The 21,846-nt window shown below is 36.6% G+C and overlaps 1 pseudogene across 1 annotated transcript in view; it reads right to left on the bottom strand.

The window, feature by feature from the left end:
- LOC143658983 (multiple C2 and transmembrane domain-containing protein 1-like) overlaps positions 1-21,846 on the bottom strand; it is a 484,136-nt pseudogene that overhangs the window by 362,756 nt on the left and 99,534 nt on the right. The gene's annotated exons all lie outside the window — the stretch shown is intronic.

Below are 21,846 nucleotides of genomic sequence, written 5' to 3'. Positions count from 1 at the left end.
TGTCTACCCTTAACTATCATAGAGCAAACTTGTCTTACTCCATTCATCTTTATACAGAAATATGTAATCCTATGGCTCCATTTTACTCACATACATACCATTAAGTTCCAAACATTTTAGCAGGTGAAATTCAATTTCTCTTCTTTCACTATGACTTTCTAAATGTCTATCATTGATTTGTACATGTTTTACCTTGTTGGTCTGGTTTTATGTATTTTTCTTTCTCTTAGACTGGTTATTCATTTCAGAACTTCAATGTGTAGCAAAGAACATTATGGTATTTTTTAATGAAATGATAAGTGAATAAGAATGTTCATTTAAAATAAAGTTATTTCACCAGGACAATCATAACACAGTATTTATAACTCAAACTACACTTTTTCTTCTGGTATTTACTATTATATACACGTTTAACACAGAATCTTTCATTTCCCTCACTCATTTCTGTCTTCTGCACTTGAGTTTTCCTGTTTGCTTAGTCTAAAGTCTTTGCATGCCTTTTGATCATGCTGTTCTCTTACAGCCAATCCATTTGTTAAACTGGCCTTCTCTGTTATTAATATTGCAATTCTTATTTCCATTTTCTATGATTTTATCATTCTTTTATGGACCACATTTTTTGTCAACAATTGTCATTTGTTTTGCTTGTCAGTTATGTTTGGGATTCAGCACAGAACTGTGCTGTTTTGTTCAACCTGATAGTCTTTCTCTTTTAATAAAAGAATTGATTATATTTACAATTATTATCATGTTATGCTCTCTTGCTTCATTTTTTATTACTTTGTGCTGCAACATTGATGTTTCCTTTGATTCCTGTATTTTATATGTGACTTTTTAACTTATTATTCCTCTTCCCATTATATGAGTTGTGTTTTATTTTGTATTATATGCTTAACCTATTTTTTCAATATTTCAGATGGATAAGTGAAATTTTAATACATTCAGTGAAATATGATGCATTTAAACTAAGGATATTCTCACTCTTCATTTTGCACCTTTTCACTGGCACATGAGGATTTTATCTCAAATTATTGAGTAAAATATAATTATACAAAAAAATTTAAGGATTAACTTGTCTTTAATTAAAATTTTTATAATTACTTAGACTTTGTTCTATCTATACCTGTTCTGAATTTCTCTATTATTGCTTTTGATTCATAGTGTAGGTAGCTGAGTTAGGTTTTCTATTCCCATTTTATGAGGGATATTTTCTGATATTGCTCCACAATTTTAGATATTTGGACATAACTTTCTGTTGCCTTGTGACATATATTTATCATCATGGATTTTAAGAGAATTCTTAGTTCTCAAATTTCTCATAAACACTCCAACAAAATTGTTCCATTTCCTTTTTAATGTTGTGAAAAATCTATGGCTGTACTATTTTATTTTTGTTTGTGGGTGATTTCATCTCTCAAGACCATTTCAGGAATTCTTACTATTTCAGTTTAATAATCTCATCATGGTATGTCTTCTTATTACTGTACTTAAGTTTTTTTTACATATTGAGCACCCAGTTTTAAATTTGTGTCCAGGTTGAGGTCAGATATAACACAAAGGAAGACTGAGGTATTAATGTGAGTCTATTTATGTGTATTGTATTGTTTCATTGACCTTGTATATACATTTCTCTTGATTTCTGTAGTTCTGTTAAGCTCTGTACTATAGTAGTCTAATTCCTCCACTTTTTTCTTCTTCTTTAAGTCTGTATGTAGACTTTTTTTAAAACCATAATTAGAATTAGTCTGTCAGCATCTGCAAAATAGGATTCTGAAGGTTTGATTGAGATTGTGTCGACTTTACAGATAAATATGAAAAAAATGACCTTTTTCTATCAATGTGTTTGTGGTCCTGTAATCAATCTTAATTCGACCAAGCTACTTGCATCAACACTGACATTGGACAAGTTAATTAACAGCATTTTATCCCTGGGTCCAAGTTCAAACCACGTATGCTGTCACCACTAACATCACCCTTACAGACCACATGCCTTATCTGAACCCACATTTGCAGCCACCACCTACCTCCCACACAATTCACCCAGAAGCCAAATCTGGTCCCAAATGATAAGCTAGCCATCTCCCCTGCCCTTGGACTTCTAGCCCCTTTCTTTTTTCATCTGTGTTTGCTTTAAACTCACCAATCTTTGACTCTTATGGGAAATCTATTAGCTTCCACATCTGGACTACAATAAAGGCACACACTTGTGGTTTCCTCTTGTTTCTGTGCTGCTTGCCAGCTGTGTTCAGCCATCTGGGCTGTTCAGGTTTTCTGGAATTTATACCAGGGTCGCTGTGCATTCCAGCAGAGGACACAATATGTTTTTAGATTACTGGACACTGGCTTTGAACCAACATTAATTCCTAGAGTCAAAATATGACTGTGGTTCACATATCAGCACAGAGACTTATGAGGTTGTATAATCAATGTGATTTTAGCTCACGCCACTGCAAAGTGAGTCCCCAATCTCATTCTGTGACTATTTCCCAAATTCATAAGACATATTTGGAATAGACTTATGCAGCTACTGGCAGAATACCCACATTGGTTTCCTGACCTGAGGAGACAGGGCTTTTATGGCAGTAAAGGCCAAGTGGGATCTGCTTGCTGTCTTTACCTAGAAAGATAGTGCACCTAAAGCAACATTGCATTCCTGGTAGGAGTGCTGTGATTGTGATACCTCCAAGGAATTGAAGGATGCACATGTGGTGGTTCCCACCACATTCCCATTCAAATCTTATTAGGCCTGTGAAGAAAAGAGATGGTTCATGGTGGATGACAGTGGATAATTATAAATTTACCAGATAAAATTTATCTATTTTACTTTATTTTATCTATTTATATATTTTATTTTCTCCTATTGCAGCTGATAGTCCCAGTGTGGTATCATTTCTTGGCCAAGTTAATAAACCATTTTTCCTTGTTATACAGCTATTTTTCTGTAAAAGCTTTCATCTTAACAGCTGTTAATAAAGATAGTATGCTTTCCGTTGTCAAAGCCAACAATAAAGATTATTTGTCCTTACTCAAGGGTTTACTGACTCTTTAGCCCTATGTCATTGTGCTAGTTTGCTAGCTGCTGGAATGCAACACACCAGAGATGGATTGGCTTTTAATAAAAGGAGATTTATTTCATTAGTTCTTCAGAGAAAAAGCAGCTAACTTTCAACTGAGGTTTTTACTTATGTGGGAAGGCACAAAGTGATCTCTGCTGGCCTTCTCTCCAGGTCTCTGGGTTCCAACAACTTTCCCTGAGGTGATTTCTTTCTGCATCTCCAAAGGCCTAGACTGAGCTGCGAGTGGTGAGATGAGGTACACTGAGCTGCTTGGGCTGTGCTACCTTGAGCTCTCTCATTTAAGCACCAGCCAATTAAATCAAACATCATTCTTTACAGCAGGCATGCCTCTTAGCCAACTGCAGATATAATGAGCAACAGATGAGGTTCACGTACCATTGGCTCATGTCCACAGCAACTAAACTAGGTGCCTTCACCTGGCCAAGTTGACAACTGAATCTAACTACCACAGTCATAATCTAGTCCACAGAGATTTTATTGATTTTCCCTTTCAGAAGAAATTTGTCTATTACATTTATGAAACTTTTCTAGACTTATTGGCAAGACCTTTGTATATCAGAATGTAGGAGATAAAAAAGGGCCTTCTACCTCAGCAAAATTGCAAGGTGTCCCTTTTATAAAAAGCCAATCCATCTCTGGTGTGTTGCATTACAGCAGCTAGCAAACTAGAACCTGTGTTACCTATGTTCTCTAGAGAAACAGAACCAGCAGGAAATATCCATAGATACAAAATTTATAAAAGTGTCTCATGTAACCATGGGAATGCAGAGTCCAGAGTCTGTAGGGCAGGCCACAAGGTAAAACTGATGGAGGTCCTCAGCAAATTTTCAGGTGAGATTGATTGGGCAACCATGGAAATGTAGGGGTCCAAGGCCTGAGGGCAGGCTGTGAGGCTGGAAACTCCAATGAATTGTCTAGACAAACTCCACAGGAGAGGCTCACTAGTTGAAGCAGGAAGAGAGACTGACTCTTTGGAATCCTCCTTAAAAGCCTTCCAGTGATTAGATTAAGTGTCATTCATTGCAGAAGACACTCCCCTTAGCTGATTACAAATACAATCAGCTGTGGATGCAGCCAGTGTAATCATGATTTAAGTCCAAGAAATGTCCTCATAACAACAGACAGGCCAGCGCTTTCATGACCAGACAAACGGGCACCACCATCTGGTGAAGTGGACATATGAACCTGACCATGACAGCCTACCCCTTGTCAACTTGGCAGCAATACACATCACCTTAAACCATACTTAAGCTCTAATAAAAAACAATAATAGGCACATTTTTCTCCTCACCTAACAATGCTCAACTGCTTGTGTACAAGCAGAAATGCATTAAATCTTCCCAGAATATGGTGCAAGTACTTGAGTAATATTCATTCTTAAACTTGTTGCTTACAATTTAAATACTATAACATGAGCAAAAATTATTACAGTCCTCAATTTCTGTAACTGATCACATGGTTGTAGTTCATATTTATTGCTACCTTCTCCCACTACCCATTCCATGTTCCCTTTATTCTCAGGAAGCACTTTAGCTGGCTGTAGTTCTCTTCCTGGTGGGGTGACTCAAACCTTCATTCCTGAAGTTTCAGAGCCATTGGTAGTCCTGCCTGGATTAAATTGTTGCAGTTTTCTATAGATCTTAATCACAGGGCATGGTAATACTAAAAGATTCCCTAGGGGATCTCCTATATTCCAAGAAACTCTACTTTACCTCTGTTCTAGTTTGCTAGCTGCCAGAATGCAATATTCCAGAAACAAAATGGCTTTTAAAAAAGGGAACTTAGCAAGTTACTACTTTACTGTTCTAAGGCTGAGAAAATGTCCCAATTAAAACAAGGCTATAGAAATGTCCAATTGAAGACATCCAGGGAAAGATACCTTGGTTCAAGAAGGCTGGATGACGTTCAACGTTTCTCTCAGCTGGAAGGGCACATGGTGAGCATGGCGATGCCTGCTGGCTCTCTCATTGCTCTACCAAAAAGGGACTTTCTCCAAAATGTTTACTCTTTTAAAGGATTCCTGTAAGCAACTCCACCTTCAGTGGGTGGAGACACACCTCCATGGAAATCATCTAATCAAAAGTTACCACCCACAATTGGGTGGGTCACACATCTTCATGGAAACAATCAAAATGCTCCCACCCAGCAATATTGAATGAGGATTAAAGGGCATGACTTTTCTGGGGTCCACCACAGAATCAAACCGGCACAACCTCCATTGTGTAGTTGCAGTCCTATTTCCTCTGATAGTCAGGGTCAATCACCCCACCCCTAAAGTAATCCACTTCTTGGCTTGTTGATCCAGGGGCAGGAATACCCAAAGTGACCAGGTAGCAGTCTTAGATTCCAGTTCAATGGAATTATTGTTGTTTCTTCTGATGGAAGCACTCCCCCTTCTGGAACTAAAATCTGTAGACCAGCAGAGTTCAAAGTCACAGGACAGGAAACAAAAATTTTCCTAGTGGATCACTAGAGGTATTGTAATAGTGAGTGGTGACTCTCCCATTTCCACCCCTTGGTTCCTGGACCCATGGATCCTGGCTATGACAGAAACAACACCGTACAGTGGATGCTGATTCAGAGCATACACAGCCTCCTGGAGAACAGCACCCCAATCCTGCAAGAAATTGTCACCTAGTTGGCACCATAATTGAGTTTTCAAAAGGCCACCTGTTCTAGTTTGCTAGCAGCCGGAATGCAACACACCAGAGACGAATTGGCTTTTAATAAAAGGGGATTTATTTTGTTGATTCTTCAGAGGAAAGGCAGCTAACTTTCCACTGAGGTTCTTTCTTACGTGGAAGGCACAGGATGGTCTCTGCTGGTCTTCTCTCCAGGCCCCTGGGTTCCAACAGCTTTCCCTGGAGTGACTTCTTTCTGCATCTCCAAAGGCCTGGGCTGAGCTGCAAGTGCTGAGATGAGGAATGCCGAGCTGCTTGGCTGTGCTACATTGCGTTCTCTCATTTAAGCACCAGCCAATTAAGTCAAACATCACTCATTGCAGCAGACACGCCTCCTAGCTGACTGCAGATGTAATTGGCAACAGATGAGGTTCACATACCGTTGGCTCATGTCCGCAGCAACAAGACTAGGTGCCTTCACCTGGCCAAGTTGACAACTGAATCTAACCAACACACCATCCCACCATTCTATCAATCCAGCTGCCTCTGGATGATGGAGAACACGGCAAGACTAGAGAACTCCACAAGCATGTACCCGTTCCCACTCTTCATTTGCTGTGAAGTGTATTCCTTGATCAGAAGTAATGCTGTGTGGAATGCCATGATGATGGTTAAGTCATTCTGTAAGCCCATGGAGGGTAGTTTTGGCAGAAGTATTGCATGCAGGGAAAGCAAACCCATATCCAGAGTGTGTACTGTTACAGGTAGAACAAATCAATGCCCCTTCCATGAAGGGAGTGGTCCAATGTAATCAACCTTCCACCATGTAGTTAGCTGATCACCTCAAGAAATTGTGCCATTTCAGGGGCTGAGTGTGGGTCTCTGTTGCTGGCAGATTGGACACTCAGTAGCGGCTGCAGCCATGTCAGCCTTGGTGAGTAAATGTCCATGTTGCTGAGCCACAGAATGGGTCATCTTATCCACCTGATTATTAAAATATTCCTCTGCTGAAATCACCATCTGGTGTGCATTCTCATGGGACACAAATATCTTCAGTTTTAGTCCACTCAGAAAGGTCTAAGCCACATATATCTTCCCCACACCACTCTGTCATCAATTTTCCGAATCCCTGACAATCCAGCCAAACCATTAACAACAGCTCACAAAAAAAATGGACTTCACTCACCAAGGCCAATCCTGCTAAAGCCACTGCTGAATGCCTAATCTGCTAGCAGTGAAGATCAACATTCATTCCTTAATATAATACAATTCCCTGAAGTCATCAGCTGCCATGAGGAGGCAGCTTGTAAAAATTGGGTCACTTCATTCATGGAAAAGTCGTTAGTATTTTCTTATTGGAGTAGACACATACTCTGGTTATGAACTTGTCTTCCTTCAATGAAATGTTTCCCCCAAACTACCATCTTTGGATGTACAGAATGCCTTATCCATCATCATGATATTCTACACAGCATTGCCTCTGGTGAATGAGCCCTTTTCACAACTAATGAAACTTGGCAATGGATCCGTGCTCATGGAATTCTCAGGTAGCAACTGAGTGTCAATAGCTTGCAGGACTGGGCATCATTCTTCAGGAGAAAGAATATGCTCTCTGTCAATGCCCAATCTACAGTTCTTGCTTCTCCCAGAGCCAGGATTCAAAGTCCAGGGATCAAGTTGTGGAAATGGTAGTGGTTCCACTGACTATTACCCCTACTGAAGCACTAGAAAAGCTTTTGCTTCCTTTTCTCATGATTTTATGATCTACTGGTTTGTGTACCTTAGTTCCAAAAACAGTTGTGCTTCCACCAGGAGACCCAAGAACGATTTCAATGACCATGAAGTTAACTGGCCACTATGGACTCCTCATGCAGAAAACCAACAGGCAAATTCAGGAGTTACTCTAATGTCTGAAGTGATTGATGATGATTTTCAAGTGAAATAGGACTGCTACTATGCAATGAATGTTTAAAAAGTATGCCTGGAATACAGGTTACCCCTTGATCTTTCCCTTGCTACTACAATGCCCTGTGAATAAATTCATGGAAAACTAAAACAATCCTATCCAGACAGATTGAAAACGACCAAGACCTTTCAGGAATGAGGCTTTGGTTCACTCCACCAGGCAAGGAGCAATGACTTGCTGAGGAGCTTGCTGATGGCAAAGTGGATATGGAATAGGCAGTGAAAGAAAGTATTTACAATACTGGCTATCACTATGAGAACAGTTGTAGATACAAAGAGTAAGGTAGTTATGAATATTTATTCCTTGATTTTATGAATATATTTGTATATTAATACAAATGAAATACCTTTGTTTTCTTCTCTCCCTTATCATGTAACATAATTTGAAATAACTTTAAATTGTAGTATTTAAGTTAAAGGATATCTTGTATAAGAATCAACATAAACAGGACTTGCATCTTTTTCTGGGGAATCAGCTAGTAGATTTCTGGTTGCATGTAAGATAGCTGAATTATGTTAAGTGAAAATAATGGACATATTATTTGTTTATTTGTGATTAAGTATGGTTTAAGGACATATGCATTTGTGCCTAGTTGAAAAGTTATGGACTCTGATGGTTAATTTCATGTGTCAACTTAACTAGGTTATGGTGTCCAATCAAGTAAGCACTGGTTTGATTATTTCTGTAAGGGTAATTCATAGATAGATTTAAATGACTAGTCATTTGATTGCATCTATAGCTGATGATATCTATAATTAACAAAGGAAATTGCCTTTAGTAATGACAGGAATCTCCTCAGCCAATCCATTGTTGGTCAGAAGTGAGGACTAAGAATTATAGCAGTTATAAATAAGAATTTCTAAATCCACTTCACCTTGTTTGTTTCTCCTGGGAAATTGAACATCATCTTCAATGGAGTTTCCAGTTTGCATCCTCCCTTATACAAGGTAGATTTTCCTATCCCACAGTCATGTCAGCCAATTCCTAAAATCTCTCTCACTCTCACTCTCCCCCCCTCTATTCCTATCTATATAGGAGAATAATTCTACTATGCCATCTTAATAATAATACTCTTTCAATCCATGAACATCCTGTGGCTTTCAATTTATTTGTCTTCATTAATTTTTTTTAGCAATGCTTTGTAGTTTCCAGTTTACAAGCATTTCATTTCCTCATCTAGTGTTACTCCTAGATATTTTACTACTTTACTTTCTATTATTAATAGAATTATTTTCTTAATTAACTTTTCTGATAGTTAGTTCCTGGTTTACAGAAACAAAACTAATTTGAGGTGTTGTAAGAGAAGACACTGTTCTTTTACCCAGCAACTTTGATGACTTCATCCATTATCTCTATAGGTATTGTGTGCTTGTGCCCACATATATTTATAGTGAGATTTTCCATGTGTAATATGAGAATAAATAGAGAAACTTTAAGTTTTCCTTTCCAACTTGTACACCTAATCTCTGAATAAAAATTCTAGGAAAATGTTGAATAGCAGTGGTGAAATCAGACATCCTTGTATTTGTCCTGATCTTATGGAAAATATTCAGTTTTCCACTTTGGAATGTGATGCTAACTATGAAATTTTCATAATTCTTTATAATGATAAGTAAGTTCCCCTCTATTCCTAGATACTTATTTTTAATCATGAAAGTGGTTTAATTTTGTTGTTAAATCTTTTTTCTGTATCATTTGAGATCATGCATTTTTTCCTTTGATTTTATTAACTCAGTGGATTACATTGATTTTCTCATATTGAACAACCTGTGTAATAGGTAAGTTGTCCTTTGTCCTGATGTATAAAAATTGTCATATAATGCTGATATGATTTGCTAATATTTTATTGATGTTAATTTGCATAAGTGTCAAGAGATATTGGTCTCTAGTTTTCTTTTCTTGCAGTGAATTTTTCTGTCTTTCATATGATGGTAGTACTGGCTTCTGGAATCATTTAGGAAGAATTTTCCTTTACTTCTAATTTTCAATAGAGTTTGAAGATTTATATTAAATCTTCTTTAAGTATTTGGAAGAATTCATTGGTGAAACTCTGCAGCCCTGAACTTTTCTTTTTGGGGAGTTTTTGATTACTCCTTTGCTCTCTTTACTTGCTATTGATCTTTTCAGGTTTTCCATACCTTCTTTAGTTAAGTTTAGTAATGTGAGGGTTTTCAGGGATCTGATCATTTCCACTAGGTTTAGTTTGTTCTTGTGCAGTTGTTCATTGTATTATGTTATAATCATTTTTATATCTCTATGTTGTAGTAATTTCCCTACTTTCATGCATAATTCTACTTATTTGTTTCTTCTATCGTTTGTCACTGTCCACCTAAAAGTTTGTATATTTTATTGAATTTTTCTAAGAACAAACTTTTGGTATCATTAACTTTCAAAATTGCTTTTCTATTCTCTATTTCTTTTGTTTCTGCTCCAAACATTATGATTTCTTTCTCTCTACTATCTAGGTTCACACTTCTTTTCATGTTTCTTAAGTGTTAAGTTAGATTTTGACTTTAAAACATTTATCTTATTTAGTGTAGGCATTATAGCTATACATTTCTCTTTGAGCATGGCCTTTCTTGTGTCCCAGAAATACTTTATGTTGTGTGTGATAGACTTAATCATGTATTCCAAGGAAACATGTTTTAAATATTAATCTGTCTTTTTTTGGATGTGAACCCATAAATAAATAGAGCTTTTGAATTCTCACTTGCCATGCTCCTGAGACCTGGGTTTGATTCCTGGTGCCTGCCCATGCAAAAAAAAAAAAAATAGAGAGAGAACCTTTGAAAATGTTTTTATTAGTTAAGGTGTGGTCAAATTAAATCATGGTGGGTCTTAATCTGTGTTACATGAAGAGTAAAAATGTGGACATTTACTAGAAACTACAAACTAGGAGCTAGAAAACATTGAGAACAGTTTCAAATGATTGATGATGATTTTCAAGTGAAATAGGACTGCTACTATGCAATGAATGTTTAAAAAGTGTGCCTGGAACACAAGTTACCCCTTGATCTTTCCCTTACTACTACAATTCCAATGAATAAATTCATGGAAAACTAAAACAATCTTATCCAGACAGAATTGAAAATGACCAAGACCTTTCAGGAATGAGGCTTTGGTTCACCCCACCAGGCAAGGAGCAATGACTTGCATTAGAGTAACTCCTGAATTTGCCTGTTGAGAAACAGAGAAAGACACATGAGGAGAACAAGGACATCACCATGTGACAGAAAGAGAGTTACAAGACAAGGGACTCCAAGGATGTGGCAAGCCATAACCAGGATGCTACAGAGCCCAAGAAAAAGCATGGCCCTGCCAATGCATTAATTTTGGATTCTGAGCTCTATAACTATGAGCCAATAAATTCTTGTTGTTTAAATGAACCCATTTTGTAACATTTGTCTTTGCAGCTCTGGAAATTCAAGACATTGAATTTTTTTCATTCAACTCTGTAAAAATAGAATTAAGTTTAGCGTTCACGCAAAATAGCATGGAGTGGGAAAAATGAGACTAACTAAACAAAAGACTGCAAATTCAGCTCAGTCCAGTCAAACAGACAAAGGAAGAAGAGGGCCTCTGATGCAAACCCAGAATTGGTGTCAGATCTTTATCTGGGTAAAACCAAGTCTGAAGAAGTAATGACTAGGGTCATTGTGATGTAAAACATAATCAAATGTGAGAACTTCTGGATTTCCTCTCTGAACTTCCCTTCTTCCTGTGCACATTAGTCTTTAAAAGGACTCCAGTAAAAGGATTAAGAAGATCCACCTGGAGATCACCTCAGCTGAAACAAACTAAATAAAAGGTCCCACCCACAAGAGGTCTATACCCACAAGAATGGACTATTAAGAGCATGATCTTTTCTGGGGTACATAATAGCTTCAAACCATTATGATTCACATAATTGTCACTAGTTTCTTTCAGCTGAGGTGATCTCCAGGTGGATCTTCTTCAAATCCAGAAAACTGAGAGAGAAGAGCACTAAGCAATCCTGCAAAGGAAAAGAAACCATTACCAGGCCTAAAGGTATCACATGCAATCCATTGAAAATGCTTTATCAGATCCTCATGGTTAGATTTTCTAGAGTGTCTTAATTTGTTTACTGGGATATAGCAAACTAGAACAGATTTTGGTGCCAAGAGTGGGGTGCCTTAATTTGGACATTTTCACAGCCCCAGAATGGTAAATTGTGGTATCTTTAACTTCATTTTACCTTCATGACAGACATTCATTGTATTATTTTATAAGCTGGTGATAATGTCAAGTATTTGCATTTCTCTGTCTAGTGTTTAAAATAAAATATTGTCTTTAATTTTATTATAAAGGATATATGCTCTCTTTGCATGCCTTCTAAGCTACCTAGAAGTTGGAGAATAAATGCGTCTAGAAAGACACCCATAGGGGCCAATGCGAATGTACAGAGTTTGGATAAAGAATGATTGTAAATAAAAATCTTTTTAAAGACCCTCCAGACTTGTATAGGTCTTTGAAGTTTGCAAGGTAGTCAGATTCTAAAATCTCTCTCTACCCCTCTCTCTTTCTCTCCCTCTTCTCTCCCTACTCTCTACCCTTCAACCCATCTTCTTTCCATTCAATCAGACTATTTGATAGGTTATAATCTGATACACTAGGGATTAAACTTGTAGGAGTAAAGAAAGTAATCTGCACATGGATTTTCATATGATTATTACTTTGGAGTAAAATAAAGCTGTCTTAAGGCCTTCCTTTATTAAAGGGTTTCAAGTGTTGTTCCAAATTTAACAGTTCTGTCCTGACTTACTCCAGCAGCAGGAAGAATTAAAATGAAGTTAAGGGCACCACAAGCAGCTGTATGAGAGCTCTGAAATTTAACACTAGCAGGCAAATTGGGGACTGACATTAAGAGATGAATAACTACCCTTCACGGAAGTTGTGTGTTGGGGAATTATTATCAACTTCATCTTCTTTGGTTTGACCCTAGGGTCAAGGACAGGCTTAAGTGCCTTGCTACAACTATAATTTTGTTTTATTTATTATGGTTTTAGTTGATTACAGTTGTTATGCTTTGTGTATAAGTTTGATTTTGAATTTGGGTCAAAGTGGAGGGCAGGTATGACACAATGAGAAACTGAGACCATAAAGCTTGAGGAGGGGTACTTCTTTAACTCACTGGACCCAGAGAAAGAGGGGTGCATGAAGGGTCAATGGGAAGCCTGATTAGGTCATGTGTCCCAGCCAGCAGGTGGTGAGACCACAGGCAGACACAAAGGGACTTTTAATGTGGGCCAGGGGTGGTGGTTGGTGTTCCCTGTGGGATCAAGAATTGGATGGTTTAAAACAAATGTGAAAAACAGAAAGAAACAGTGAGTCTGAGGGAAGTAGGGATAGTTAGCTTACCCTATGGGATCAACTTTGGATTTTGGCTGAGGTATGTGGGTATTATTGGTGGTGATTACAGATGTGGGTTTGGGCTCTGAGAGAGTTTATGACCCCAGTGCTGGAAAGCTGCTTGTTAACTAGGACAAAGGTTAGCATTGAAGCAAGTGGCTTAGCCAAAGGAAGATGGAACTGAGGCAACACACACAAAAATGTGATATTTATAACATTGTTCCTTATTTTTATTCAGTAGTTAATAGAAAATACTTACAGAATACCTATAACATAGGAAAAAAGTCATAAACACCAGTGTTTCTTTCTCATTTAAATGATAAAATAGTCATTAACTCTAACCCAGTGTATGTCCTCCTGTCACACATTCTACCCCAGGTCAGCAGAACAACTATCCTGAAGGGGTTGGTTCATCCTTCTGTGGAGACATGTCTGCACCCATTCCAGGTAGGTCTTGATTAGCTTCCTGGGATCCTATAAAAGTGAGACATTTTGTAGAGAGAATGCCTTTTGAGAATGATGAGAAAGCCACAGCAGAGCTGAGCAGAGCTGAGCAGAGCCATGAGGCCAAGAGAACCACAGAGCCCACAAGCCAGCAACCTTTGAGAGATTCTGAGAACGCAGAGAATGATGACAGAACACCAGGAGACACTGACAGAGACAGAATCCACAGCCAGCAACCTTTGGAGATGAAGGAGAATGCCCCTGGGGGAGCTTCATGAAACAATAGGCCTGGAGAAGAAGCAAGACAATGCCTTGTTTGCCACATGCCTTTCTATTTGAGAGAGAAGTCCTGAACTTCATCGGCCTTCTTAAATCCAGGTATATTTCTCTGGATGCCTTAGATTGGAAATTTCTGTGGACTTACTTTGGACATTTCCATGGCCTTAGAACTGTAACTTGAAACTTAGTAAATTCCCCTTTTTAAAAGCCATTCCATTTCTAGTATATTGCATTCTGACCACTTGCAAACTAAAACATTGTCCAACTGGAGAGATAAAGAGAATGTCCATGTATAAGCTGTTCCTTCTGGTAGATAATGAAAATTTTGGAAGAGAACCTTCTCTGGGGAATCTACTCTCACAATTCCTAAAGCTTTGTTGCTCATGGTTAGGAGGGGGAGTTGTACTTCATATCTGTCTTTCCCAATAAGGAATTAACCTCCACATGAATAAATATGTATTTGTACATGAACAAATATGTATTTGGCAACAAATAATTAATGAAGGTCAATGATGATATTTCAACTAATATAAATATATCCCAGGTATATCCTAGTTTTTACCTGGACCCTCTCCACTGCTGGTTTTTGGCACATTATCATCAGTTCTTCATAGATTTCTCTTAGTTCTTTCCTCTTTTGAGTTACTGTGGTTTCATTTTTTTTTGAGTTGCCATGAAATATTTTTACCTGCCTGTGTCAGTTTGTCTAAATGTTATTTTTCTTTCTCATGGAGATCTGGATGCAAATTCTCATACACAGCTTTGATAATTATTCTCCCTATACACACATAATCCTGGAAGGACATAGAATTCCTAGATCACATGCCCAAGGTGACTTTAAAACCCTCCACTTAATTTTCATCTATTTCTATTTGAATTATGATTTCTACCAATCAGCCACATACACCATAAATTCAGATCCTCCCATTTCTCAGAAACAGTATATTCCTCTGTTTTCTTTTTTCATTAATTTACGCTACCTGAAAACCCCAAATCCATCCTTTCCTCAGACAAATTTCATTCATTACTTTAGTTCCTAACTTTTCTGGAAAAGAATTTTACAAAGTTAATTGTTCCATGTTTCTCATATTTGAAAAACTATAAGAAAGCTTTGTAAATAGAAAATTTACAAAATAGAGATAGTAGATTATTCTATACAATATTCTGACCTCTTTGTCCATTAATTAGTCTCTCATTTTAAACTTCCATACTCCACAACCTGATGATTCACTCTTAGAAGAAATGTGGCTTATTACTCTCAGGATTAGAAACCATCAGGCAAGGTCTTCCTAAAATCCCTAACAGACCCTAAAGATAATTTCTATCTTTATAGCCCTTTTCTGCCTCTCTTGTGGCTATGAATGGATTTGCCTCCTCTTATCTAAAGCCACAGGTTCCCATATTTCCCAGCCCTTTTAGGACATTTGTCCCATTCCATTGCCTATCCCCTCTCAATATGGATGGACTCTTCCACCTTCCAATCCCTACCTTTGCCTCCTTTCTTAAGCTTTTTAAAATGCTCTAGTTTTTATTTACTTGAACAGATATTAATCTCTAGTTAACACACTTTCACTTTTCATCACTACAAGCACACTTCTCTTTGCTGCTCTCACCTCCTTTACCCAGCATGGAAGCATTGAACTAATTATTGTGAATTAGCTGTAGCTCCCCATTGTAAGCCTTTGAATTTCTAGAATTCAGCTCATACAGATATCTCTGCCTGAACTATCCAGAGATTTTTAATACCTACTATTCTTTCAGAACTCAACTGATTTTGAAACTGAGAAATTTGTGACCTCCCTAACAATGATGACTGGACTTCCCTAAATCCCTCTATGCGCCTATATGGTAGTCCTTCTAATGCACTGTTCCGATGGCACTTTTACTTGTTTCTGATATACTTGGGCACAGAAATCCTAACCAAGAAGCATGTTATCCTACTTTGGAAAAATGGACATTTTCTTATTGTTCACCCACTCACAGAATCTCATGGAACATGGTGACTTAAGCTCTCCATGCTCAGGAATGCATGTTAACCATGTCTCCCTCAAACTGGTTCTGAAGGAAACTGTTCTAATTTGCTAGCTGCCGGAATGCAACACACCAGAGACGGATTGACTTTTAATAAAAGGGGATTTATTTTGTTGGTTCTTCAGAGGAAAGGCAGCTAACTTTCCACTGAGGTTCTTTCTTACGTGGAAGGCACAGGATGGTCTCTGCTGGTCTTCTCTCCAGGCCCCTGGGTTCCAACAACTTTCCCTGGGGTGACTTCTTTCTGCATCTCCAAAGGCCTGGGCTGAGCTGCAAGTGCTGAGATGAGGAATGCCGAGCTGCTTGGCTGTGCTACATTGCGTTCTCTCATCTAAGCACCAGCCAATTAAGTCAAACGTCACTCATTGCAGCAGACACGCCTCCTAGCTGACTGCAGATGTAATTGGCAACAGATGAGGTTCACATACCGTTGGCTCATGTCCGCAGCAACAAGACTAGGTATGCTCACCTGGCCAAGCTGACGACTGAATCTAACACAGAAACTGACTCTCATACTCATGACTCACATATCAATAATTTGGTTTTCTTCTTTTAGATTTTGCTGATTTTCCTGGATCTCTTCCCACAGATATTTTATCTGCTTTAAGAGCTTCTACTGTAAAAGAACTATGAATTTGAGACTGGAGAAGCAAATATAGATTTCAATTCCTGATAGAGGGAGACAAATGATGCCAGATGAACTATAGAACAGTATAAGGATTATATTTCCCTGTTCACTTTCCATAACTCTCAATTCTTAGAAGCTTCATACCATAGAACCACAAAATGTAACATAGTTCTTTGTGTGAGGAACTGTTCTATAAGGAATTCATACGATACAGCGAGTCTTCAGATAAGCATCTTGCCATAGATTTTTAGTCTATTGATGCCAGTCTTACCCCACCAGCATATCTTATCTCACTTCTTTGTCCAATATTTGTGATTATGTTCCCAATATATATTTTTAAAAAAAGCAAAAAACACCTGTTTGCACTTGTGGTTTTGCTCTCCAGTGACTCTTTGTGAAAATGAGGGATTTTCAGTTGTCCTTGCATTTTAGTGCATAATCCAATTCATACCGTTCATTAACCACCATCCCATTTGAATGTAAGGTCTGTGAAAGCAGGTATATGCATGTATCTAATCATAACTTTATATTTGTGCCTATAAGAGTACCTGAGACATACTAGACATTCTATAAAGAGTGGGTAAATCACCCATCATGATCCTTATGTCTTAGCAATTTTATTCCCAACTCTCCAAGTCCTCTCAGAGGTATCACTTACCCAGTAATTCTCAGCAGCCCATTCTATGGAAGAGTGTTTGTGAGTCTCATGCTTATGAGACTTGGAGCAGAGCAAACACAGCAAGTTTCTGTATTCTTCACCGAAGATCTTCTTAGTCTCCTTCTGCGTCCCACAATATGTTCTTCAGAGCTCAGAAATTGGCATTTTCTTTCCTAATACAAGACACTAGATTATTCACAACAATGTTGGTTTTGAAGTCTGTGTATTGTGAGGTTTCCCTGCATATGGGCAATTCTCAGGAGTTTCAGCTTCTTTCCAGGAAAGATAGAGACAGGGCCTGCAAAAGCTGTGCCTCAGCCTATGGTGACTGGGTCTGTAAACTAGTTCTGGCAGATGAAACAGGTGAGTTCCTTCATTTTTTTTCTTTCTGTTTTTCTGTTTTGTTTTGTTTTTAAATAGGTGAGTTCTTAGTGGAAGGCTTGAAAGATGTGTGAGTCCATTTTGCTAATGTAAGAAAATCAGAAGTTTATTGTCCTGCTTCTTATTATTTATTATTTTTATTATTCAGCAAAAACTGAAACAAAATTTAGTCAGGGTTTGACTCAATAATACTCTTGTGTCTAGAGCAGGATAGGATTTGCCTGCATATGACACAAATGGGAAAATGAGGCACAAAGAGTGTCATAGAAAATGTCATTGATTATATATCCTACAAGCTTCTAATTACCTAACCTCTTTTCTCCTCTTTAAAAGCACTCCAGTTTTGTTGAGATGTTTCATTAAAAAAACTTTGGGATTGAGTAGTTTGACCCAATATAGGGCCTCAGGGGTGGGTCTTGTTTGGTCTGAAAAATCAATTATTAAACTACTGGCTTGTTATTGGTCTAGCTACAGGCATTGGATTAAATTCTTTATCTTCAAAAATTAATTTAATTGCCTTAATTGTATCTTTGCTTCCCTTTGTTTTCTCAAACAGAATCCACCAACCAAAAGCAATTTTTGAATATATAATAATTAGTAAGGACTAAACTATACTTTGTAAATTAGATCACTTTCAATGGAATCTCTTATATAAATATATTAAGCAGTTGAAAATTCCCTCCTAACTTTGAAGGTACACCAAGTAAAGCAAAAATTGATAAGAGAATTGCTAAACCTTCCATGTCCTGTCAAATCATTATCAAGCATCCCTTCATATTGCGAACACATGTAATGATCATGTAATGATAACAATCAGCACTAGAATGCAAATCAGTCTTTTCAAAATTAATTTTCTATAAAACTGTTGGGTCCTCATTTGCACAGAACATAAATAAAAATGGCACTCTCACTTCTGATATTTCTGCATGGTCAACAGTAACACTTTTCTGCAGGCAAAATCATTTCCAGGCTTCTGTATAATATAAGACAGGAAATGGGTATTTCTGAAGAGATAACATGTACCATCTTAAACAATATTTCCTCCCAGTTATCATGGCACTATTTATATATTGCAGAATTTTCTCTCTCCTATGTATACATTTATGCACTACTTGTAGAGCAGAATGTAAAACATTCATATATGAAGAATAAAATACTGCTAACCCTTTTTAGGATCTACACCTGGTACAAAATTATAAGATATCTGGCAACAACTTTCTGTGTTTACAGTTTACAAGAAAAACCAAGGAATACATAAAATAATAGAACAAAAGATAATTGTCATGTGAATTCACAAAATATATAGCAAGAATAGACTATAAAATAGTTTAAACCAAAAATAGTTCAAGGACTGAAGTAAGTTTTCTAACTAGGCAAACAATATCATTTCATGGGCACAACCTCAGCTTCCTGATAGATAAATTAAAATTATGTTTGTTTGTTTGTTTTTTACTTGTTTGGGTTTGGAGAAGCAGCAGTAGCTCCTCCCCTGCAAATTGTGTACTCACCTAAAGAATTTGTCAATTGTTTCAAAATTGATTCTTGCTGTAAAGGGAATACTGTGGGAGTCGGTTGAGGGCTCAGATCCTCACAAGGGGGTAGGAGCAGCTTTCAGAAGTCTCTACAAACTGGGAGTTCCAAAAAGCACTCGGTTTCTTCTGGAGAAGAATAAGCCTGGCTACTTGGATGCCCTTTTATTGAATCCGAAGACCACACCCACTTCTCTCATGTGATTAGATTTTATGAGTCTTAAAAATGTTAATATAGATTATTAGATTTCTTCAAAACAGAGGAAAAGATTTGCTAATCTCTGTAAATAAAACCTCTTCAAACATCTTCTTCATTGAGTGAGTGGTTTGTAACTAATGAAACCCCAAATTCTGAATTTTTATCTAGCTTTTGCTGATTGAGGACATTTATTTTTAACTTATAAAAATGGAAAAGTTGATATCATCAGTTAATGATTTTAGCACATCCTGAAAAATTCAGAAATGTTTTGCCTTATTTTGATTTTAATTATCTTCTGTTGTGTAGGATTGGTTATATTTTATATAATGATTTATTCTGTATTTTAATGCAAGAATTTGATAACACTTTCGCCTCCCCTCCAGAATGGGAATTTCTTCTGCCCTTCCTTCATTTTGTCAAATTGCGTAGGATCAGACTTACAAAACAAAATTCAATAATATGGATGGTAAAGTATATCCTTGATGTACTACTGAACTTAAAGAGGATTCATCTATCTCTCCCTTTAACATTATTCTTCTTTAAGTATAAAATATGTATTTTATTATACTTGTGAAGTAGCTCTCAATTCCTTCTTTATTAAGGATTTTTACCAAATTAATTTTCACTGTCTGTGGAGATAATTATATCTTTTAAAATAGTAAATTATGTTGATTAATTTTCCATTGTTAAAAGTCATCCTTCCTATCTTAGAAATATCTATATTTATGATGTTTTATTATTTACTTAATCTGTTGTTTAAATGCTTTAAAAATTATGATTTCCACAAAAACATAAAGTAAACCGATAAGTAACTTTTTTTTTAATTTAAGGAAACAAATGATGCACTTAGAACCACCAAAATGGATATCTTGGTTAGCTTAACCATATGCATATTTAAATAAAGTATACAGATAATCATTGTAAAACCTGTGTTTGTGCATTAAGTTTCAAAATCAAGGCAACAAGGAAAAAGTGTACCAATTCAGATAAAGTTCCTAAATTATAAATATTAAACACTAACTTAGATACCATTTGATCAGCTGTCAAAGCTGTGGATGTTTTCAAAATATCAAATAGAAAGTTCTTACAAATAATCGGTAACATTTTGCTCATACTCTCTTTACTTAAAAGAAGTCAGTCTTATACTCATTTAATAAAATCATTTTTGAAGCTTTTATTTTCCTTCTGATTCCAAAGCATATATCTAAATCTGGAATTAATAGTTCCTTAAGAATCCCTGATACTTTATTTTGCAGAAGTTGATATATTTAGATTTCCTGTAAAAGAGTCAAATTTGGTAAATTTTCATATACCTATAAATTTATCCATTTTACTCGTTTCACATTTATTTGCATAATGTGAAGAAATGAAATTTCTTGAATAGTTTAAATATTTTGTTCCCCATTAACTTTTTAGTTGTGCTTTCTCCATTTTTATTGATTAGGCTCTTTTTGCTGTTTTTTTTTTTTCAGTTCATGGATTTATTTTTCCCTACCATTTTTTTGTCTCTATTAATTTCCATTTTTGTACTTATATCTGTTTTTTCCTTTATATTTCATTTATGATTAATCATTTCATATATATGTCATTTATTCCTGACAGTTTCTTCAAGATTTTGAGTCTTAGTTTCTCTTTCCCTAATACTTTACATAATATGTTCATTTATCCCCAGCATATATTGTTCATTCTGGAATTATATGAAATACATGAATGCTATAATTATTTCAAACTTCAAAGTAATGGAATTTCCTTAGCCTGTGAATTTAAAAATCAGTTTATGTCTTGCTTCTGGTTTACATTATACTTTAGAAATCTCTTTCCTGATAATTTAAATATATATTGCAGTACATTTTTCATGATAATATAATGTATTAGCTCATTCACTCATTTATCCATTCATTCATCCCATATTTATATTGTACCATGTTTTAAGCACTGTGTTAGGTAGTGGGAATGTAGTAGCAAATAAGACAAATAATGTTCTTACCTACTAATATGTTCAAGGTCTAAAAGAAAATAGTCCTCTGAACTAGTCAACTTTGTTTTTCCTTGTCTAGCAAAGGAAATTATTTCAAATTTGCAACCATTGCCCTCTGAGGCCTTGCCTGTGATAGGGGGACAACTGTGCTTGGGCAGGACCTGGTCATTGCAATCCATGGACACAAAACCAAACCCCATTCCAATTGTCAGATAAGTTCCCTCTTTCTTGAGCTGCTTTGATGTTCCACTTTTATGGGACATACCTTCTTTAACACACCTTAGCATCAACTGCTCAGTAATGTTAGAGGAGAATGGAGTTAAAATGGGGTGAACAAAACCCAGAGGGTCACACTGATTTTCAGTATATTTGAATTCATCCTCATCAGAAGGAAACATCTGAGACAAAGGAACACCGACTCTTAGTTATGCTTATTTGGAACCAAAATGGAAATTTTCCACTGAAAAAGATGTTAATAGCTAGAAATATTCATCCATTTCATCACGAGACCAACTTTCACCAAAATAAAAGGCTGTCAGTATAAACTCACTTTTCCAATATGGTTCCCAAATTCTACAGGAAAGAGAAAAATGAGTGCAATTCTATACACAAGAGTTAACTACCCTTTTGCTTCCCCTCCAGTACTCTTGTATTTTAAAACTAATATATATATATAATCTTTTCT

Source organism: Tamandua tetradactyla, chromosome 16 (genome assembly GCF_023851605.1).
Source record: "Tamandua tetradactyla isolate mTamTet1 chromosome 16, mTamTet1.pri, whole genome shotgun sequence".
Lineage (NCBI taxonomy): Eukaryota > Metazoa > Chordata > Mammalia > Pilosa > Myrmecophagidae > Tamandua > Tamandua tetradactyla.
Note: the sequence above shows the minus strand (reverse complement) of the source record. Positions and strands in the feature narration are given on the sequence as shown.